General features: G+C 41.6%; 1 long non-coding RNA gene across 1 annotated transcript in view; it reads right to left on the reverse strand.

Annotated features, from left to right (window-relative positions):
- Positions 1-1,937: 1,937 nt before the first annotated feature.
- LOC114057514 overlaps positions 1,938-23,382 on the reverse strand; it is a 25,442-nt gene continuing 3,997 nt past the window's right edge. Inside the window, exons 2-3 of the long non-coding RNA XR_003571232.1 lie at positions 9,972-10,066; positions 1,938-2,046 (exon numbers count right to left, since the gene is read on the reverse strand). This is a non-coding gene — a long non-coding RNA (uncharacterized LOC114057514). The remainder of the gene's footprint in view (positions 2,047-9,971; positions 10,067-23,382) is intronic.

Below are 23,382 nucleotides of genomic sequence, written 5' to 3' on the forward strand. Positions count from 1 at the left end.
TGGTTTTTTGGTTTTTTTTATAGTAGGAATACGGGGAAATGCACTAAAAAGCCTGAATGTTTGGCAAGAGCTATGGAAGCATGGAGCAAGGATGTCTGGACACAGCAGAGAGGCAGTAACAGAGGAATGGCAGATAAGATTTTAAATTATTCTCTCACTAACTGAGCTGTTGGTGGAAAGCACATCTCTGGAGAAGCACTTCTGGTGTGCTGAGGAGACCACCAAGCTCAGCAAGCTCTAGAGAAGATGACTACAAGGTGCTAAGCACCCTCTCGGACAATGCCAGCACAGGGGCTTGCTTGTCCCTATCAGCCTAAGGCTGCTCACCGTCTGATGGTTGTTCATGCAGATGGCATGAGGGGACCAAGGGGTCAACGGTAGCCAGAGCAACTGTAACAGACCCGCATCTGAACCAGCAGATTTAGTGGAAGTCACAGCTTCCCAATGCAGAGAGACCACTAGCTCCTATGGTGCCCAGTTTGTACCCTGGTGTAGGGAACAGCCTGAAAGGATGTTCCTCCCAGTGACATTGCCCAGGAGGCATTTTTGCAAACTAGTGCGTGCATCATGACTCAAGTTATTGAAACTTGCTCTTCAGTCATCTGGAAGTCAGAGCCAAAGATACATTTTAATTGCTTTGTCACGTAAATTCTGTGTCACTATTGTATTAGGCATCCACCACAAAGGAACAGTAGTGTGCTGAGACGGACAGAGACTTGTGTGCCTGCCCACAACTCCAAGGCTTCCCTAATAACTTTGTAAAAGAATGAGCTCCTGTTTGTACATAGAAGAACACCACATTAGTTTTTATCATTGATGATGTAGGAAGTATGAAAATTAAAAACAAAATAAAAACCTCCAATGCACAAGAGACACTGTGTTCCTAGCAGAGAGAAGACAGTTCCAGTTTGTGGGAACCAGTTTCTAAGTGCAAGTAAAGACCATCACTTTGCAGCACACAGAGCAAAATAAGAAAAATCTCTGCTTCAGAAAATGGTGCTTTGAGCTGCCAAGAAATATTCCAATAGCAGGCTGTGGAGAATGTAACTTCAAAGTTTGGAAGTCAATGGAGTTTTGGAAGCAGTTGCTAAAATTTGTATCCAAAAGTGATTTAACTTCCCCAGTAAGTGATATGTGCAAATGGCATCCATCACTAAACCACATATGCACACAATGTATGAATTTCCACTTTCTTGACTTCGCATTCCAGCTTTAACATTTTTTCCAGTGCAAAAAGAAATGAATCAAGCTTGCAATAGGATGTGTGTATGAATGCCAAAGAAAAAATTAAAATCAGCTGCTATTTGAAAATTACTGAGCCTGGAGTACTTTGTTTGGATACTTAATGCCCTGTAAATCCTCTACACCATTGTGGGTAACCAGTTTAAGGAAGAGCTCTTTAAGCAAAAGCTATTCCATGTTTGTTTGGCTTTTTTGGTGGTATGACCATTTATAGTGACTGAGATGGTTATAAAATCATCAGGATCCATGGGGCAAACTGCTCTTCTGTGAACTGATTACTTATAGTGTGGTAATTCATCCATTTTAAAAGCATCTTCTTTGTCCTGCCACAGAAGAAATGTTATGGCCAGAAAAGAGGAAATGGAGGGACATGCTGGAGGAATGCATTGCCTTATATTTTTCTTTGCCCCAACTTACTCTGCTGAGAAAGCAAAAATTGCTGGAAGCAGAATGGCAACAGCCTGCAGGATGTGAAAGGTTTCTGCAGCAAAGCAGAATTCCTCTCTCTCAGCCTAAAAGTATAATTGAAGTATCTCACTCAAAGTTTTTAGGAGAGGTCTTCCTTTTGAGGGCTTGTCAGCAGGAACAAATTTACCAAAAGAAATCTTCCCTTTATAAATGCTGGTAGTTGCCATCTCTAAATGTTTAGATACAATAAAGAAAGAGAATGAGACAGAAAATTTTTACATCTTGTTTAATATCCTAAAATTACCACCATCACTCTGCTAAATAAGACGGGACACTTAGAAAAAAACCTGGTAGTAATTTTTCTCTTGATACTATTCCGAGTAAATTCATCTGTACCTGTAAAAGGAGATAAATTGTAGTGAAGGATGTAGAGGCTTGAGCCCCATCTCAATTGGTGGAAAATTCTCTGTTACCTTCCCCCCCACCCCCTCTTTTTTTTTTCCTTCTGAAAAACGCCCTATCTACCTCTAATTCACCGGAAGCTGTATGTGTCCTATCACCACGAAACATGTAAAGGCCAGGAAGCTAAATGCACGTCACTTCCTTCATTGCAAGAATTGAAAGAAAGGGGAATGTTTCATGTCCATTACCACGTCCTTAATCATTCCTTTCAATAGCAAGGGCAGTGCAAATGAGGCCCTTCCAATGAGGCCCTCAATCTTGCGAGTCAGGCAGATGACACTCAAGAAAAGATCTATCTGGAGAGTCTCCCAGTTGCACCCAATCTATTAGATGGATCACAACTGCAACTATTAAGAAAAAAAAGGAGGGTAGTTGTAGTTGGTGATTCCCTTCTGAGGGGAACTGAAGGTCCTATATGTCGACCAGACCCATTCCATAGGGAAGTCTGCTGCCTTCCTGGGGCTGGGTGAGGGATATAAGCAGGAAACTTCCCAAGCTAATTCAGCCCTCAGATTATTACCCACTACAGGTTGGCAGTGATGAGATCAATAAAAGAGGTACCAGGGCAATTAAAAAGTACTTTAAGGCTTTGGGTTGATTACTTGATGGGACAGGAGCAGAGGAGGTGTTTGCCTCAATTCCTGCAGTAGCAAGGCTGAATGAGGAGTAGGAAAACCCATTTTATCAATAGGTGGCTAAAGGATTGGTGCCACCAGTGAATTTTTTTTTATTTAGATCATGGGATAAAATGTATGGTACCTAGCCTGCTAGAGTCAGTTGGGCTTCATCTATCTAGCAAGGGCAAAAGGACTCTAGCATATAAGTTGGCGGGACTGATCAGGAGGGTTTTAAACTAAGTTTGAAGGAGGAAGGGGTTGAAACCCTCTCCAGAGAAGAGCCTAAGGGAGGAAAGTCAGGGTTAGGAGTGATATCAGTAGCCCAGCTGAAGTGCATGTACATCAATGCACACAGCATGGGCAACAAACAGGAGGAGCTGGAAGTCATCGTGCAGCAGGAAAGCTGTGATGTGGTCGCCATCACAGAAATGTGGTGGGATGACTCACATGACTGGAGAGCTGCCATGGATGGCTACAAGCTCTTCAGAAGGGACACGCAAGGCAGGAGAGGTGAAGGGGTGGCTCTGTATGTTAGAGTGTCTCTCCACCCTCCAGAACTTGGAGTCAATAACAATAAGGCTGAGTGCCTGTGGATCAAAATCAGGGGGAAGGCCAATAGGGCTGATATACTAGTGGGACTTTGTTACAGATCACCCAATCAGGATGATGAGGGTAATGAATTATAATACAAGCAGCTGGTGGAGGTTTCAAAATCACCAACCCTTGTTCTTGTGGGTGACTTTAACCTGCCAGATATCTGCTGGGAACACAACACAGCAGAGAAGAGGCAGTCTAGGAGATTCCTAGAGTGTATGGAGGGTAATTTCTTGTTGCAGATGATAAGTGAACCTACCAGGGCAGGGGCCACATTAGACCTGATGTTTACAAACAGAGAAGGGCTGGTGGGAGATGTGGTAGACTTCAGCCTATTCAGAAGGCTGGTTCAGAGAGTACCTTGGGAAACAGCCCTCGAAAACAAAGGTATCCAGGAAGAATGGATGTGCTTCAAGAAAGAAATCTTGAAGGCACAGGAGCAGGCTGTCCCAGTGTGCTGAAAGGTGAGACAATGGGTAAGATGACTGGCCTAGCTGAACAGGGAGATTTTGCAGGAAATTAGGGAAAAAAGAGAGTCTATCACCTTTGTTAAAAAAGGCAGACAACTCATGGAGTGTTTAGGAATGTAATTAGGTCATGTAGAAAGAAAATTAGAGAGGGAAAAGTGTTGACGGAGGGGCTCGGGTAACATATGCACACGATCTATAAGATCTCCAATATGTCCGCTTTATTAAAAGAGTTGTGACCTTTTATAGTTTCTCTATACAAGGTCTCGTGACCAGATGCATACAACTGGTTACAAGCTACTGTCCAGATGTAAAAATACATTACAAATACACATATAATTGGTTTATAACAGGTATCTAGGCAGAATAAGGTAATTACTTACTTTATCAAACCCTACCTTCTTCTTGGCACAGATTTCCTTTTGTTCTAGCTAGGAAACTCACAGCCATCTTGGCACTTACAATTTATAGTATCTATAAAGCTATATTAAAGCTAAGTTTATAAAACTACAGAACACAATATAAATTGCTCATGTATCCATCATGTTCTTTCCACAGAAAAGCACAAACTGAACTTAATCTGGCCACTTCTGTTAAGGACAACAGCAAGTGTTTTTATAAATACATCAATAACAAAAGGAGGGGCAAGGAAAACATGGAGGGGAACGTAGTTACCAAAGATGAGGACACCTTCTTTGCCTCTGTTTTCAACAAGAAGACAGGTTGTCCTGAGGACGACTGGCTTCCTGGGCAGGTAGACAGTGACAGGGAGCTGAATAGTCCCTGTGTTATCCAGGAGGAAACAGTTTGCAACCTGCTGAGTCACTTGGATCCTCACAAGTCTATGGGATCTGATGGAATCCATCCTAGGATGATGAGGGAACTGGCAGAAGAGCTCATCAAGCCACTCTGTCATTTATCACCAGTCGTGTCTCACCAAGGAGTCCCAAACAATTGGAAGCTGACAATTGGATGCTTAGTGCAATCACACAACATTCGTGGGATCTACAAGGGATCAGAGCCAGCCAGCATGGGTTTAGGAAGGGCAGGTCCTGTCTAACCAACCTGATCTCCTTTTATGATCAGGTGACCTGCCTGGCGGATGAGGGGAAGGCTGTGGATGTGTCTGTCTGCACTTCAGCAAAGCCTTTGGCACTGTGTCCCACAGCATTCTCCAGGAAAAGCTGGCAGCCCATGGCTTGGACAGGGGCACTCTGTGCTGGGTCAGGAACTGGCTGGAGGGCCGGGCCCAGAGAGTGCTGGTGAACGGGGCTGCATCCAGCTGGCGGCCGGTCACTGGTGGCATCCCCCAGGGATCAGTGCTGAGCTCAGTTCTATTTAATATTTTTATTGATGATCTGAATAAAGGGATTGAGTCCACCATTAGCAAATTTGCAGATGACACCAAGTTGGAAGGGGGTGTCAATCTGCTGGAAGGTAGGAGAGCTCTGCAGAGGGACGTGGACAGGCTGGATAAATGAGCTGAATCCCATGGTATGATGCTTAACAAGGCCAAGTGCCGGGTCCTGCACTTTGGCCACAACAACCCCCTGCAGCGCTACAGGCTGGGCACAGTGGCTGGAGAGCAGCCAGGCAGAAAGGGACCTGGGGGTGCTGATCGACAGGAGGCTGAACATGAGCCAGCAGTGTGCCCAGGTGGCCAAGAAGGCCAATGGCATCCTGGCCTGCATCAGGAACAGTGTGGTCAGCAGGAGCAGGGAAGTGATTCTGCCTTGTACTCAGCACTAGCTAGGATACACCTTGAGTACTGTGTCCAGCCCTGGGCCCCTCAATTTAGGAAGGACATTGAGGTGCTGGAGAGTGTCCAATGAAGGGAAATGAGGCTGGTGAAGGGATAAATCCTGTGAGGAGAGGCTGCAGGAGCTGGGGTTGTTTAGCCTGGAGAAGAGGAGGCTCAGGGAAGACCTTATTGCTCTCTACAGATATCTGAGGGGACGCTGGAGCAAGGTGATAGTTGGTTTCTTCTTGCAGGCAACCAGCAGTAGGACAAAAGGGCACAGTCTTAAGCTGTGCCAGGCAGGGTTTAGGTTAGATATTAGGAAGAAATTCTTTATAGAGAGGGTAGTAAGGCATTGGAATGGTCTGCCCAGGGAGGTGGTCGATTCACCATTCCTAGAGGTGTTTAAGAAGAGACTGGAAGTGGCACTTAGTGCCATGGCCTAGTAGACAAAGTGGTGTTAGGTCAGAGGTTGGACTTGATGATTTCTGAGGTCTTTTCCAACCTGGTTGATTCTGTGCATCTGTAATGGAAGATACAGGCTGGCAGCTCTTATTTTGCATCAGGATCTAATAGCATTAATTTGCTTCAGGACTCATCCTAGCAGTAAGACGCAGAAAGCAGCATGTGCTACAGTCCGTGTCTACCTAGCTCTGCCCATTACAGAGCAGGAGAGTGCATCAGTGTCCAGCAAGAAATGTCACAGTAGGAAGAGGGAGGAAAAGGATACATTTTTTCAAGCAGAGCAGCATGCATGCAATTATCTCCATTCCTAGTTCCCTAACACTAACATTTTTGCAGTCTGCTACCACATACTGTAACATAGATTACAATCAGCAAAGAACAAGTATGTTAGAGGTTTTGGGCCCAGTAAGTAGCACACCACTGCAAACAGGGGTGCTGTTATGCAGACACTTAAACCATATGGTGCTGGGCATCTTTCTGATGATAACCCATGGAGTAATCATCAACCATTTTGAGGTAATAAAACCTCAGGATTAAAATGCAACAGTGCTGCAGTCAGTTGCAATCACTTGACACAGCTAGAGGTTTGCTTCTAGGAGAATGGGAACAGGACCTGAAGTATTGGGGCCTACCAAAATATCTTACAGTGGACATCAATGACGCAAATGCAATTAATCCTTCTGCCTAGTCTATAATGACTCTGCTCCCCTAATGCAGTAGAGTAGCTAGAGGAGCAATGGCACATAATGGCACATAAACATTTTCCAAGTGGCTGTCCTATTAAGATTATGCAAGACCTAGGGCAGTCCTCTGCAATGTGATGTCAGGTCTGGCTCCCGGCCTGACACACAGTTACACAACAGGACAAAACAAGGGAGAAAATGGAGATACTCTGGAATTACCAATTTTTTGAATACAATTTAGCACATAGCTTCTGTTATTGTCACTGGGAAAAAGTCAAACAGGTAAACTGCGGTGAGGGGAGTTACAGTCAATCTAGGATATGAATTTTTTTTCTTTTTCTATATAATAACCTTTTTTCTTATTTTCATGTATCTGTCCTGATTTTCCCTCTCAGAAAGTCTTGGCAGGGGAGCAAAAAAACTCAGAAGTACATAACTTACAGCTGAGTAATACTCTACTGAAAGCAAAAAATCTCTCTTTTGTTTTCTTTTTTTTTTCATTTTTTTTTTTCTTTCTTTGTGCATGAGCTGCTAGCCTAGAAGCCCTACTGATATTTAGCATTCCTTCCACACTGGTTAATTTGTGCTGGTTGCAAGAAGTGCGTGGTGGGGATTTGGGGCCAGTATTGGTGGAGATCACAAGCAGGGAAGGAAAATGTCACTGTCAGGTTGCACAGCCCAGGAAAAGGGAACCAAGGAATCAACACAAACCTTTTTCCTTTTTGCTCACATAAACCCACTGCACTATAGCAATGAAGGATGAACAGATGTGGAAGTGCATCTGAGCAGCAGGAGAACCTCAGGTGCCACCCTTGCCACCTAGGCTGTGCTGCTCTCTCTCTTCCAGTGCTGTTTGGAGAAGTCAGGGCTCTCAGCTGAAAGAAATGGTCATCTTACCCACTTGAGCCAGTCTTTTTGAAGGCTTTTTGTCCTCTTGGTTTAAAACCACATAGGTAGCCCTGGCTGAGGAGGAAATTGTCTGAAATAAGTGGACATTGTGTGCTTCTCAGAGCAGAGAAAAAGCCCTGCAGAAGAATGTCCTGAGGCTCCTCAGGGGGCTAAAGGCGTGTGGAAGAACTATGGATTCTCTTTACTGGTGCTAATGAGGAGGTCTAAATGGGATGAGTGTCTCATTGAAGTGAGCCTTACCAGCTGGTCTCCACACCAAAGCTGGGCAGAGGTGTGGGCTGGCAGCATAACCAGGCAGAAGAACCAAGGCCCAGAATCTACAATCTGAGCACAGAGAAAAACAGAGAGGAGGAGTAGCAAGGTCTAGTCTCTGTGTTCCGTCTCTTGGAGTCACTACTCAAAGGGAAGATCTCTGCCCAGTCAAATCTCTAGGAACATCTTGATAGCCAAGAGCCATATGGAGCCCAGGGCTACACTGTTCTTCCCTAAACACTTCCCTTATTTTTCCATCAAGCTATCTAAAGGGCTTGACTGTTCACTCGGTCAAGCAGGAGACTATATACAGTTGATATGGTGAATTCCCATCTATTTATAGTGTAGTTATCCTTTTCACTTATTCCCAGATTAGGCCTTGTCAGAATAAAGATGTGAAATTTATCTGATAAAACTAATGTTGGTAATGAAGCTTTGAACTGTAAGCAATTATAAAGTTCAGTCTGATTTAAACCTTTTGTCTACAATTATCTACTATAATTTTTATGTCTTCTTTTATCTCTGATATGTGCCAGCTTGCACTAATTTATTTTAGTGATATCTTGGAAGAAGATATTACAGAAAAACCACTCAACCAAAGATTTCCATGTACATGAAGAAAGTCACACCTGAAGCACAAAACTACCTATTCTATATGAAATGGGAGAGAGCAAAACCTGGAATTTGAAACACCCTGTTTGATCCTGACCTGACCTGAGTGACTCAAGCCTTTGTGACTTCAAGGTTTTTTTTGATGAAGAAAATACACTGTAAATGCAGGCCTGTATGGTCAGGATCCCTGGAAATATATGCATTAAAACAGAATAAATCAATTCAAAAACCTGGCTATCTTCCTTTTCCTCTCCATTACTTCCTCAACATCTCCCTTAACTGTTCTTTGTAACAGATTTTTTTCTGCAGGGTGTGTATTTTACACTTCGACAACTTGGTACAAATACTTGATTGTCAGAATTGGGACACAGTCATGCTTGAAATCCAACTACCTATTCTGAATTGCATGTGTCTAAACTTGTGCATGTCTATGAAAAAAATTAAGCTTTTCTGTTCCTCCTCTAGTTCTCACAATTCAATTGGAACAATCATTCAGGCAAAACAAACTCTCTCAGAGAAAAACAGCTTGCATTCTCCTGGTTTATAAAAAGAACTGTATTCCTCTGAAACAATAGAAATTCCTGGCATTTAATAAAAAATTTGTTCCACATGAGTGTTAGTGTTACCTCCCAATGACATGTGCTTATGTGTGTGTGTGTAAGTGGCTTTCAAAGAAGGCCTTCACAAAATCTGTATCAAAAACTGTTGGACTTTCATCTGAATGTTGCTATTGTTCTCGTCTCCATCACATTTGCTTTTCCAGTCATTCTCAGATGTGACTATCCAATCACAACAAATTATTTTGAGTTGTTGGCAGTCTAGATTTTCTTTGTTTTAAGGAAGATTTTAGTGCCTAATGAAGCAAAGGACTTTGTTGCCAGCTCTCAAGTCACTATGGGGCAAAATACAGGCAAGGATTTCCACAGGTCAAGATCCATAGCAGAGGACAACTTTTTATTCTGGTCACTGGCTTTAGTCTGCCTTGGCATAAAGTATGCTTGCTGTGCTTGAAAAGTTCAGGAATCAAGCCATCCTAAACCAAACTGTCATGTCTTCATCCCCATTTGAATCCCATTTCTTCAAACTACATGAGCAGAAGCCTCTCATCACATTCCTGCCTCATGGTAGGCTTGAGGCACACCCAAGTCTGTCACTCTTGACACTAGTTTGTCTAACCTGTTCTTTAATACTTTTGAATACCTCTGGAATAGCTTGCTCACCTCAGCAAGCTGTTCCAGCTTTTGTCTGTCCTTACAGCCTCCACTTTCTAACCCATACTGCTTTCAGGCAGTTTAAAATCCTCAGTTTTTGGGAAATGAGATAAGTTCTGCTGACATCAGTGAAGTTTCACCATTAAACATGCTTTAAAGATATGACCTAGTACTGTCAAAACTGAGTCCTTTCACTTCCCTCTTAATTTTTCTCTGTTCCTACTCTTTATCTCTTGATAGATTCCCAATGCTGCTTCCACTCACTTTAACATCTAAGCAGTGTGAAAGTGCTGATGCTCACTCCTACATACCATCATCAACATTCAGCTCTCTTCTTCTGTTCATATTTCTGAAACTTTCAGATCTTCATCTTCACACATGCCCACTACAGCATTCTGTGGGGAATCTAAAAAACACATCAGAAATGTAAAGAACTTCCTGAGATCATCTTCCAGCCTTGTATTTCTGAGCAAATAAACCTTCTCTTTGTAAATCTCACCTGGCTTCTCAAGTCTGAATTTTCAGGAATTACCTGTAATACCACTCATAAAGCAAAAGCTCTGCCAGTTCCTCTGCTGGTACATGTATCTACCTACCTCAGTTGTGACATTGGTCTCCACTGTCCATTTGACTTGTTGACCAAAAGAAGCTTTCATGTTTTCTTCACTTTGTTTTTTTGTGAGTTTTTTTGTGGGTTGTGGGTTTTTTGTTTGTTTTGTTTGTTTGTTTGTTTGTTTGTTTGTTTGTTTTAATGCACAGTTTTTCAGTGGTGTCCTTGTTCTGCTGGAAAGAGGAATTCTGGTCTTCTGTGTGATTTCAGCCCTTTCCTAAAAGCCTGCTCTGACAGTAAATGTCTAATTCTAAGATATGAGGTACTGTTAGGTTTTTCAATAAACTTGTTTGACAAGTTTGAATAAAATTAAATCATGAATCATTGCCAAATGCCCAGGTGGAAGTGTGTCAACTTTTGCAAGAATGACTTTCCTATCACTGCTGCTTTAATCTTTCCCTTGCTTCTTTCAATTCCTCATTTATTAGGTCTTGTCTTGAATAAGCAGAATGCACCACAAATGCAATATCATTCACTCTGTATGTGCATGTATGCTTACATCTCTATATTATTTCCCACTTCTGTCTAGATTGTTAGTTGTATAAGAGGCCCAGCATTGCCTAAGAGTTTAGCTAAATCCCCCACAGCTCAGCTTGCATCTGGCATGGACATCTTTGGTATGTTTCTGCTATATTCCCCTAGGTTAAGCAGTGCAGAGTATGTCAAATGTCTCGTAGTCATGGTTCAAATTTTGTGCAGCAAATTTTGTGCAGTTGTACACAGTCAGACCATGCTGGCATGAGCAAGGCACTGTTCTTGGGCAAAATGCTGCCTTTGTATTTTGACTAGCTGGTAAGATATAGACATGATCAGCTACTCTTCCTTAGGTTTCATCTCAGGATGTCTCACCACTGTAGGGTCTTGCCCCCTGACAAGGGGAGTTCTGAGCCATAGACTCTGCTTTTGACAGTAATTCCTGCAAGCCTAAGTTTTCCTGTCTTGAAGGCCTGATATGAAGACTAGTTATTTGGTTGCTGTTTGGTTGATTTTTATTTTGGACTTGGATTAAATAAAAACACATTAACATTCAGCACCTACACAGAAATGCTTATAGATAGCAGTTTGCAAATGATTTAAAGACAGAGAAATCAGAAGCTTGTCTGAAAATCTGGTTGGTCATGATCCACATGGTCTCCAGGTCTTTTTAGGTTTTGTTGTTGCTGATTTTACTGTTTATTTTTGTCCTAGCAATAACTCTACATAGTCTTGCTTTGTCCATTAGACTCTGTGTCTATTTTTAATACACACATACTGTGAATCTGCTGTAACCTCTACATCTGTGGGCTTTCACTTGCTAACCTGCTTCAACATTTCCTGTGCCTTTCTCTGATACACTTAATCACTTCACCAAAAGAAACCTAATACTGATACCCTCCAAATACTTAGACAAGTACCTTTAACATACAGAAAATACTGAACTTGTTGAGAAGGGGTCCGCAGTGATTGAGATGCTTCAGAGACTGCTGGAATGGCAAGAGATTACAGAATAGGCCAATGCTGGCAAATGACATTTAGGAATAGCAGATGCACTCAGTTACCTTCATCAAAGATGCAACCAAGCTCACATTCCTTCCTCTATCTATTTGAAAAGGCATCTCTGCAGGGCAGTTACAAGCAGTTAAACATCAATGAGAGCCAGGCTTGTCTAGTTCTTTCACCTGTAGCAGGGAAAAAACTCTGAGAAGGCTACCAAAAAACTAAAGAAAACATGTCTTCTTTGAGTCATGAGCAGAGACCTGGAATCAAACCCAAGAAAAGAAAGGTTTCTATTTTGTTTTCCACCTGCAGAATCACTGGATATCTAAATGAGAACAATATATCCTAGCAGTGTGGCCCAAGTGAAGGCATGGCTTGAGGCAGAGCCTGGCATTGTGCTCTTGTCAAGCAGCCTCATGCACCAGTGATCTCTGAGATCTGCTTCTCGCAGGGTGTTGAAGACACAAAAATCTCCTCCTCCATGCCCTCCCAACTTTTCTCAAGAGCAGGCTAGATCCACCTAATCAAATAGACTGTCTTCCAGAAACACTAGGGTTTACTCTGAAAACAGAGGAAACTACAACTACCACAAACACATTGTTATTTGTAACACTGCTGACAAAAAAAAATACCCAAGCCAAAGCAAACAAAATGTGTTTTCATGGAATCAGAATATCCTGAATTGGAAGAGACCACAAGGATCATAGAATCCAACTCCTGGCCCTGCACAGGAAAACTCCAAAAAATCACACTATGTGTCTAAGCATGTCATTCAATGCTGATGATTTTCTCATAATGATAGGAGAGAAAATACTCTGCAAGCAAACTATGTTTTCCTAGCTTTTGGCAGAAGTGTGTTGTTAAAAGCACAAATACAGAGAAGAATGTTTTCACCTGCTGGTATTAACTATTAGAAGCTGTTGTGATCTAAGCCCAAATGGAAATTAAGCATCAAGCAGCCACTCGCTCAACCCTTCACTCTCTTACCCTCACTCCATGAAATGGGGATGAGAATCGAGGTAAAACTTGTATGTTGCAATAAGAACAGTTTATTAATTTAAAATAAATTACAATAATAATGGTAAATAATAATAGTAATGAAAAGGAAACAAACAAGTGATGCAAAATGTGATTGCCCACTACCTCCTGACTGATGACAGGCCCTCCTTTCGAATCCCAGATCAGTTGCGCTTCCAGGTAACTCCTCACACTTTATATACTGGGCATGATAGTCTATGGTGCGGAATATCCCTTTGGTCAGTTTGGGTTACTGCTCCCAGCTATGCTCCCTTCCACTGACAGAGCACAGTCCTTTACTTAGGATAAACACAACTTGGCAAAAAAAACAAAACATCAGTGTGTTACCAACACTATTCTGATTCCAAATCCAAAACACAGTGCTGTAACAGCTACTGAAAGGAAATTAGCTTTACCCCAGCTGAAACTAAGACAGAAGACCTGGGAGGGTGGAAGAAAAAAAAAAAAAAGAAAAAAAGAACACATTAAAAATTAAAGCTCTTTGTGTCTGGTACCTCCTATTCAAATAATAATGCTGGACATGCTAATGCAGGCAGCCAGAGCATTATGTTCAGTCAAATGGATTTGGTTGATTTTGGGTTCAAGTCCCTTGCTGGTAAGAAGACTGGAATCAAAGAAATTTGATCCTATGTTTAGACAGTCACATGTGAAAGAACCAGAGTAAACTTGATTATTTCAAACATGCTTTGGGGTTTGGTAGGAGGGCTTTGTTTATGATATATTACCCTGAGAAAATCAGAGAAGTTGGAGCAACACCTTGAAGTTCTTTTCTGTGTTCTTTTGTCAATGTTCTCCATCCTCTGCTCTTAAATTTTACAGATAATTTGCACATGTTTTAAAGATGCAATTACACTATTGCTTTGAAAAGCCAAAATGCCGGAAGTGAACAGTAAGCTATACTATACTACCTCTTTATTCCAGTGGAATATATATGCTAGTTCAAATTTCTTACTTCAGATTTTCCATTTTTGTAGTGTTACAAAGCTTTGAAACCGCACTGTAGCTTCTGAGGCATATGTGGTGCAGAAAGCTTTTGCAGTAAAACAAAACTTTGCTTGGAAGTACTTTCATTTTCCTTTAAAATCAGTAAGAGTGCACACCAAAATGAGACAAGTATGGCAATGTCCTCTTTCACCCTGCTGTCACACGGAGCACCGATCACTTCTTGACATGCCAAATACCTTTCTTTGCTTTTAGGTGAAGAACACACTTTATGGTTATCACCTGTGAAATCAGAGTTCCAGATCCTTTGTGGTATGATGAAATGGACTAAATCCTCATTGTGGACTCTACTGATTGCTTTGGCATACAGTGAGACTTAAGAGTGCTTGGTTTAGACCTTCTTCACAGTGGTTTTATAAGTGCTTCAAGAAAATGTGGTTCTTTCCTGACTTCTGCACTTGTGTTAATCTCATTTTTAAGAACCAGCAACACCGCTTAAAATATTAAGGTACTGAGTATTAAAAGTACAAAGTCTTTTGCAGGTTAGGTCCAAGGGGTCTCAAAAGGATCACATTAGCAAACAAAGTCACAAGTAGGCATCACAGTGGAGGACAAAACAGGCAAATCAGAATCACTCGCTTTGTCTTCTTAAAGCTTTTCATCCCAGGATATGCAAATGCATCTGGTCTGCATTTGGATGTTGGAGTACTGAGTTACTGCCTATGGATATAAGCTTATACACCTTGAAATGCATTGAAGAATAAGGACCAGTGAGAGATTATAAACAGTTTTTAATTGATGTACAGATCTTAGAGCTGAAACAGGGAACATTCTCATTGTTGCTTTTCTTGTCTATCCATCTCTTTTTTTAACTCACTTTCCATGGAAACTAAACCTTGCTGTTAAGCATTGACAGAAATAACCTCTACTTCATGGAAGGCAGACGTTGCTCTATTATGCCAGCTCTAGTTCTGACTCATGATCATTTTTTTTGAGGACATGACAATTACTGTAAAGACTCGCTTGCCCTTGTGCAGGGCTGACCACTGATTGTGTCCTTGTCCTTTTCCTGGGAGGGGAAAGACAAAACTTTGGACCTCCACTGCTTTTGACCATCACTGCTTTTGACCTTCTCAAAGCACCAGTAGAAAAAGAGGCAGTTTAATATGATAAAGAACCTGAAAGTAACAGCTGGGACCTCCAGTGATAGCCTTCTAAGTGGGTACATGAGGAAGAGAAGGAAGAAGGAATTGAGTTACCTCCTAATATCTATGGTAGTCTGAGAACAATGAAAGAAGAAATCTTATCAAACTAGATGCAGAGTTGTGAGGACTGTGCAAAGATGATAGAACTGGAGAGAGGACTGGGAGAGGAAAAGGTCTCTTGCTGTGTATAACAAGTTTTGATGCTATAGATCTGTGACTTGCTTGAAGTACAGCCTTTCTGTATACTTCTGCCAGACAGTGTTGATTTAGGGCTTGAATGGGAGAAATTACTGCAAGTCTTGACAACCAACCCTCCCACTGCTAGATGTGCTTGGACTGTGGCTTCTAATATTTGAAGATTTGTTGCCTTCACTCTCGGAGACAGACAGTATTATTACAGAGATGAGAGTGGGACTCTCTGGTCTAGTGCATAAAAGAAAGAGGCTATTACTCATTGCTACTATGAAGCAGAGATATTGTTTTTTAAAAAGGGTGGTAGAGACTGTAACCTACTCCATTCCTATGAGTCTAAGGGCAGGAAGTAATCCAAGGATGATAGAATAGTAGAATAATTTCTGTCTTTTGTTACAATCACAGAATGCTTTGAAGATATGTAAAATACAATTAAAATCTGAATGGATTTCCCTTATTTTGCCCTCAGAACTCCAATGCTTATACAATATAGACAATATGCCTATTAAGCATTGATTTCCCTCCTCCCTGCTGTCTTTCTCCACCACATTTCATATTTGTTTATAAGAACAGATTGTTCTTCTGAGATGTCTCTGAACCTGGCAATGCCTCAGAAACATGCTGCTCAGTTATACAAGTGACAGTTATGAACACTAGAGCTGGCTGGATACATTACACACCCAGTTCATCCAAGATGTAATTTAAGACAGGCCATTTATTCAGTTCAACTACATGTAAAGCAGACCAACTCTCTACAGGAACGCACAAGATCAGGAAGAAGGCTATTTTTTATGGTGTTCATTCATGTTTGTACATGTCTTCTCCACTTGTAGGGAAGTAAAATATGTTGGGGGTTTTCTGGGCCAGATGCTTCAAGTTGCTTCAACTTTTTTCTGCTAGATAAACACAATAAATCACAAGCTTGTTTAAAGGTAGTGTAAGCCAGTTTCTCTGATAAGCACAGTAGCCTCTGCAAAGTTATATCCTTTTGGTCCAGTCTTGTTTGCCCATTGCAAAACTGAATCATGTAACATTCAATGAAAGAGCAGGATAGGATTAGGGGTGAATAGTACAGCAATTTAATATTTCTTACATTGCCCATAGATCTGGGCAAAGAAAGATGTGGAACTGTGTGCTCAACTACCCAAAGACAATTTGTCCTTGTGTGTAAGCTCTGTTCTTTCACCTTGCTCTCACCTCATTTTCTGTGCTTATCAACCTTGTTTTAGCATGCATCAGCACATTGGTCTGCAGGGCAGGAACCACCATTTGCAAACCTTTGAGAGCTACTGATCTTGGAATCATAGAATCATTAAAGTTTGATAAATTAGAACAACCTCCATCAGCTAAAAAGAGAAGAAAGGAAAAAGGGACTTGAGTCCACCATCCAGGGAAGGATGGGGCCTCAAGGCAAGGTCCTTCTGTGTCTCTAGACAGCAGAAATGGTCAGGTTAGCTGCAGAGTGGTCAGGTAAATCTGAAGGTGCACTCAGACTAGAGGAGGCAGAAGAGACACAGGCATGGCAGGGACGTATCATGGCCCCTTTGCAAAGAGGCAGAAACAGATCCTGTTCATGTTGCCTGCCTGGGTACAGGGACTTGCAGACACGAGGTCCCAGGATTGCCAAGCACAACATTCAGGACTTCAGGACTGTCAAATCTCTCCATCTTTTTGCAAGGTGCTAACGATCATACCCAACTGAAGAACTTGGATTGATAATTAATGAGAATTAAGCCACGCAGAAGGCATGAAACTCCACATTAGAAGGCTAATTTATGACACTGTTCATTAAGCAATTACTTGACATTAAAAAAAGACAGCCCAATGTGTCATTTCCATTACTCAGTTTTATTATACTGAAGGATTTTATAGACCATGTTCTTCCCTGCTGGGAACTGTAACTTCTGAACAGCTTCTTCACCCTCCAGGGATGTTAACACTCTCTCAGGTTTCTGAAAATGAGTCTCACATTCAGAGAACCTCCAGAAAGCCTTTGACTAATGCACCTACACAGGAAAAGAGCTAAAGTTGTCCTGAACCCTCATATGATATTGGAGGAATAAAACATCCTTTAGCAAAGTGTTCTTTAATATGCCGACACATTAATTTCCATGCTCCCACCATGATATCTTGGATGCTTTCCCAGAGGCAGTAGGACAGCCAAAAACTCATGCTCACTATCATAGCCCACTGAAAAGCAAAGAGTGGACAAAAAGATACTGTGAGGTTCGAGCTACTTGTGAGCAAAATGGAGCATTACTGCTTTTCTGACGATAAGGAACATGGATTAACAGCAACACTGGACAAGAGCAAAGTGCATGAAGCCATTGTATATGTATATCTACATAAGTATGCTACAAAATACAGGTAAAAATACTTAAAAGTAGGGGAACAAACTATAAGAAAGGAGAACGGGGAAAGAAAAAGATTGAAAAGGGGCAAAAAGGCTACATTTATGCTATTTGAACATTATAAAAATGTCTTGGTTTGCCACTTTGTAGGAGGAAGGAGGATAGAAGGCAAGTATTATATTATTCAATCGATAACAGCTTCAAGAGTGATTCAGATTAAAAGAATGAGTTGTTCCCATTCTCATGGTCAATTACCAAAGTCTGCTGAGGAAGTTGCTACTATAAGTTTCATCACTCCTATTTCATGATATGTAGTCCTGAGGGTGACACAAGTTATGAGAAGTCAGACCTTGGCCCATCACGTGACTTAGAAAGGGATTTCCTGCCCTCACCCAGCTAGGGGGCCAGGGTGATGACAGTGCCGCTTCAGGGGAAATGCCTGTTGCAAAACCCCAGCAAAGAAGTATCATCAGTGCCACTGTCCATGCTGGTTTTTTGGAAGAGGGGGATGGAAAAGTGATGAAGTGCAGTCCTAACTGGGCTCTGAGCCCTTCCTTTCCAAACCACATTTGGATGCTGTGTTTTTCAGAGCAAGAGGAAGGGAGGGGTGGGTACGAAACAGGATTTCTCCTCTCATCTTTGGTGCATTCCATCAGTAAATACAGTGGCTTTTTGAGGCTAGTTTCTTGATGGGAACACGAATTAAGACAGAAATCCTGAAATATTCCCCTGTGGTCACTTGGTATTTACAATAGTCTTGACTCCTTGAAAGAGCACAGAGGCAATTTCACATCTCAGAAAAAAACCTGGCTGTGACTTCACTGCATCTCTGATGAAGTCATGGCTCTTTAAGAGCAGTTGCTTCAGCATACTTCCCCGTCCTTCCCTGTACTCTGAGGTTGCTGCTAGCTCACAGGCCAGCAGCTAAACACAGTGGCCCGGCTCCTGTTTCTGCAGCTGTTCTGGACTAGAGAAATTGAGGAATGACTGGATAGCACGGACAAGGCAAAGGGAGTGTGTGAATGTACACAATATCTTCATCAGCTAGGAAGTCTGTTTGTCCTCTGGCAACTGTAAGTCCTTGCAGAGACAGTTTTGTCAGGGGTGCTTTTGCATTGAGGACCTTTGAAGTGAAAGGCAGTAACACTTTTGACCTAGGAATACTGCAACACTATCTCCCTTAAATAGCCACAAGCCCTTATCATTCTCATCCCTCTATTTTATTCTGATGAAGAATTACCCTTGCACCCCTTTTGCATACTTGGTCAGGGAGGGGATCTGTTAAGTAGCAAGACATTGAATTTCTAGTGGAAGTCTGCTTCAGAAGTCTTGTTTTTCTAAACCTAACTTGTTGAATGATTCACAAGATCCATATTAATACATGGCATAGTACAGCTCCATTGGTTAGCACCCCAGATCTGCCAGATAACTCATTAAATAGATAAGCAACGGGAGAAAATTCACTACCAAAGATAGCATTGTGACAGCAGTGTCCATTCGCCTGAAGTTCACAGCAGAAAGTTACCATGCCTTGGCATTTTTGAGTACGCTGCACTCTTCAGCCAGGATGCAGGGTAAGATCAAATATAGAAAAGAAGGGCTTTAAATAGAAGTTCAGTTCAAAAATAAAGTGTACCCTTAGGAGTTATGTTCCTATAATAAATTTAGAAACAAGAGTGGAATAAAAAATTTACTAGCATTCTCAGGTGACAGGCAGTATAGTCAGGTGGATATCCCTGAATATGACATGCTGTTTCAAATACAGACTTCCAAGAAAAGCAGGGGCTGGACTATATCTTCTTTTTCTGTTTATTGCACAGTGCTAAGAACATCAGAGATGTGTGAAAAACTATAAATCTTCACATGCAGGCAATCTGTCTCAAATGGCCTGAGAGCTTATATCAATAGTTTTTTGTATTTACTGCTTGTCTCCAGGTTTCCAAGTAATGAGTATCTCTGTGGTCAAATTTTCAAACCTCTGCTTCCAACAAGGCACAGGAATAAGAGCTTATTCAGATGTGCTCAACCTGTAACAGCTTCCAGTCTGACATGCTTGGGCAGATTTTTAAAAGCACCGGGCAATATTATTCCAGCAATAACCTGAAGAGAACTTGGTGAGATACTGTGGCCAAAATTTTTCTGGTAGAAAAGGTACTGTATTTCCAACAGTTAAAATTAATTTCAAAGAAGCAAACTTGTTTGTATCAGAATACAGGGGAACAGGAATTGAGCACAGAAAGAGAAATAAAAAAGGGTGTTTTCATTTGGGTTTTTTTGCAGAAGAGAATTATTTTCTGTTCAGGGATATTTTCCTGGGAAATTCCATCCAATGTTTTCTTTAATTCTGAAATTCATTCACAAGCAAGATGTAACCTTTTGTGACATATTAACAACACACTAGACCTTGTGAGTTTAAATTGCAACAAAAATACTTTCTGCAAACTTTCAGCTTGTTGAAGATGTTGAAAAAAAGATATTTGTTGTTGATCTAGCCTGATTTTTTCCCAGCTGTTGGAAGAACTACCACAAACCAGAAAATCAATTATTCACATGGCTTTAATACTGTTTTGTTTGCTGTGTGTTTTTTTTTTTCAATCTATCTCTACTTTTAGATAAGTTTATTATGAGAAAGTGAAAATTCAGTCCTATATGTTTCCCTGAAAATACAATTAACTGGATGAGCTGAAGAGAAAGAACTTCACCTTCTCCTGCAGGTGATTTTATCTCTGTTAGGAAACATGAAGACAGATAGTCATTTTTTGTAGATAATGAAAGTATAATGGAGAAACTACTTAAAGATGTCCTAATTTTTCTACTGTAATTAAAGAATTTACTTAAGGAAAAGAGACAAATTGAGTTTGTACATTGCAGTTATTGTATTATGCAACAAGACACATGACATTACATTTCTCATTCCTTATTGTTGACTTTTTAACCAGTTCATGTCACTGATTGTTTAGACTATCATATATTTATATTTAGAATACTTTTATAGACAAAAAAGGAAAACTTTCCATGTATGTTGTCTTTCCAGGATAAGAGAATAAAAATATAATGAAACTTGTTTTTGTAACAGAAATATGACCTTAAATATGGGGGAAAGTGTTTTGTGCTGCATTATATATTATATATATTATATTATTATATTTTAAACTTCCATTAATTCTAGAAATATTTCTGGTGTTTTCCAGATATTGAATTTGGTCTAGGTTTGCCTTTAATTTTTGTAGTTGATAGCTCCTCAGGGGTTGATATTGGGACTGGTGGATTTTAACATCTCTATAGAGACTTGAATATGGGATTGAGTGCAATCTCAGCAAGTTTGCCAAGGACACCAAGCTATTTGGTGTGGAGGGATGTGATGGCATCCAGAGACCTGGACAGGTTTCAGAGGTGGTCAGTGTGAAGTTCAAAAAGCCAAGTACAAGCTGCTGCACCCGGATCAAGGCAATCCTAAGCACAAACACAAACTGGGTGGAGAATGGATTGACAGCAGAGCGCAGTCACTTGAGGAGAAGGACTTCGGGATTGACAAGAAGCTCAGCTTGACAGGGCAATGTGTGCTCACAGCCCAGAAACTCAGTTGTATCCTGGGCTGCATCAAAAGCAGTGCGGCCAGCAATGTTGAGGGAGGTGATTCTTGCTCTCTAATCTACTCTCATGAGACCCCACCTGGAACACTGCATCCAGCTCTGGGGACCCTAGCACAGGAGGGACATCGAACTGTTGGAGAAAGTCCAAAGAAAGGACACCAGGATGATCAGTTGTCTGAAGTACCTCTCCTGTAAGGAAAAGCTGAGAGAGTTGAGGTTTTTCAGCTTGGAGAAGAGAAAGCTCCAGGGAGACCTGATGAAATTATGGGGAAGGTTATTCTGAGAGCTACTGAAGAAACACTTTTGAGACAGCACAGTCTTTGGTCAAAGCCAGCATGGGTTCATGAGGGGAAAGTCTTGCTTAATAAGCTCAATTCCCTTTTATGAAATCATTCATCTAGTTCACCAAGGGAAACCAGAAAATATGGTAGTTTTGGATTTTAGCAAAGCTTTTATGACTCTCTCTCACAGTATCTTGTTGGACAGAATGTCCAGCACACAGCTAGACAAGTCCATATCGTGTTGGGTGAGCAACTGGCTGACTCAAAGAGATATAGTAAATAAGGTCACATCAGACCAGGAGCTAGTCACCAGTGGGGATCTCCAGGGCTCAGTTTTAGTGCTAGTGCTCTTCAATGGTTTTATAAATGATCAGAGGAGGAGGCATACGCTAAGTAAGTTTGCTGATGATATGAAATTAGGAGGAGCTGTGGAATCCCCCATTGGCAGAGGCCTTACAGAGAGATCAGATTAGACTAGAGAGCCAGGCACTCACCAACGATACAAAATTTAACAAGAGCAGCTGCTGGATTCTTCAGCTGGGAGTAGGTAATCCTAGTTACATGCACAAACTGGGGACAAGAGGCTGTAGAAAAGCCTGGCAGAAAGAGATCTGGTGGTTTGGGTTGATAGCAAGTTGAATATGAGTCAGCATTGTGCCCTTGCAGCCCAAAAGCCTGGGGTGCATCAAGCACAACATCATTGGGCAGTCAAGAGAGGTGATCATGCCACTCTGCATTGCACAGGTGTGGCCTCACCTCGAGTCCTGTGTGCACTTTTGGGCACCTTCATGCAAGAAGGACATCAGATTGTTTGAGTGTGTCTGGAGACAGGCAGCTGAGATGGTGAAAAGTCTTGAGGGAAAGACCCTAGGTTAAGTGGCTGAGGTCACTTGGTTTGCTCAGCTTGGAGAAGGCTGAGGGGTGACCTCATGGCAGCCTACAACTTTCTCCAGGGTGGCAGTGGAGGGGCAGATGCTGATCTCCTCTCTCTGGTGACCACTGGTTGGACATGAGGAGGTGGAAAAGTCACGGGAACACACACTCTAGGGAAGTGATGAGGGAACCAACCCTCCAGAGTTCAAGAAACATTTGAACAATGCTCTCAGACACATGGTGGGGTTTTGGGGTTGTCCTGTGCAGGGCCAGGAGTTGCACTTGATGGTCCTTGCGAGTCCCTTCCAAATTGAGATATTCTGTGATTCTGTCATTCTATGATCTCAGCTATAGCATGTCTCATCTATCACCTAATCACCTCATTTATAGCATTACAAGTAAGAAGACACATGGTGTGGAAAAATTACTCAAAATGAAAATTAATAGTAGAGGAGTAGAAAAAGAGAACACCAGTGTAGCAGCTTGCACCTCCAGCTTTGATATTCCTCAGGGTTAAAAGAACAATTCACTATGAAAAAAAACCCACATAACCAGTCATAACATCTTTGACTAAAATTAGACTTTATCTTTTGGTGAAAGTATTTGTTTGAGTGCCAGTTGAAATTGCTGAAAGACAATTTTGCTTATTTTTGGAAAAATCATGAATTCTTCAAGAGCACATGATTTTCACTGGGAGATGTGACTTCTCAGCATATTTGAAAAATTAAACATACTGAGTATGAAGGTGAGAAACTCACCAGAAATCAAGGGGTTTATTTACAAATGTCTTTCTATTGAAATAAGCAGTTGAAAAGAGCAACACCTGTAATGCAACACAAGAGTGAGAGGTTAAAGCTGATCTACTTCACCTTAAAACCAAACTGACATAGAGATACCTCTGAGAGAATTATATATGTGTCCAAATCCACAGGGCAAGAGGTAGGGCATCTGAGTTTGGGCAGTTACAGTGATGGCCAGTCTCTTCGCGAACGAAGAACCGGGGAAGGTCTTTCCACCTTCCAGCCTGCGCATTGGATTTTTTAGGTGAGACACAGTGTGCGCGGAACTGAGCCCACCCTTTAATCCTGAGGTTCATCTGCCGGGGCCAAGCACGCTTGGACGGTGGCAGCAAGGTCCTCAGGACGTAGATGGATTGCCTTA

Source organism: Empidonax traillii, unplaced genomic scaffold, assembly GCF_003031625.1.
Source record: "Empidonax traillii isolate 1590-97213 ecotype Southwest subspecies unplaced genomic scaffold, ASM303162v1 scaffold8:size5222938, whole genome shotgun sequence".
NCBI classification, from domain to species: Eukaryota; Metazoa; Chordata; class Aves; order Passeriformes; family Tyrannidae; genus Empidonax; species Empidonax traillii.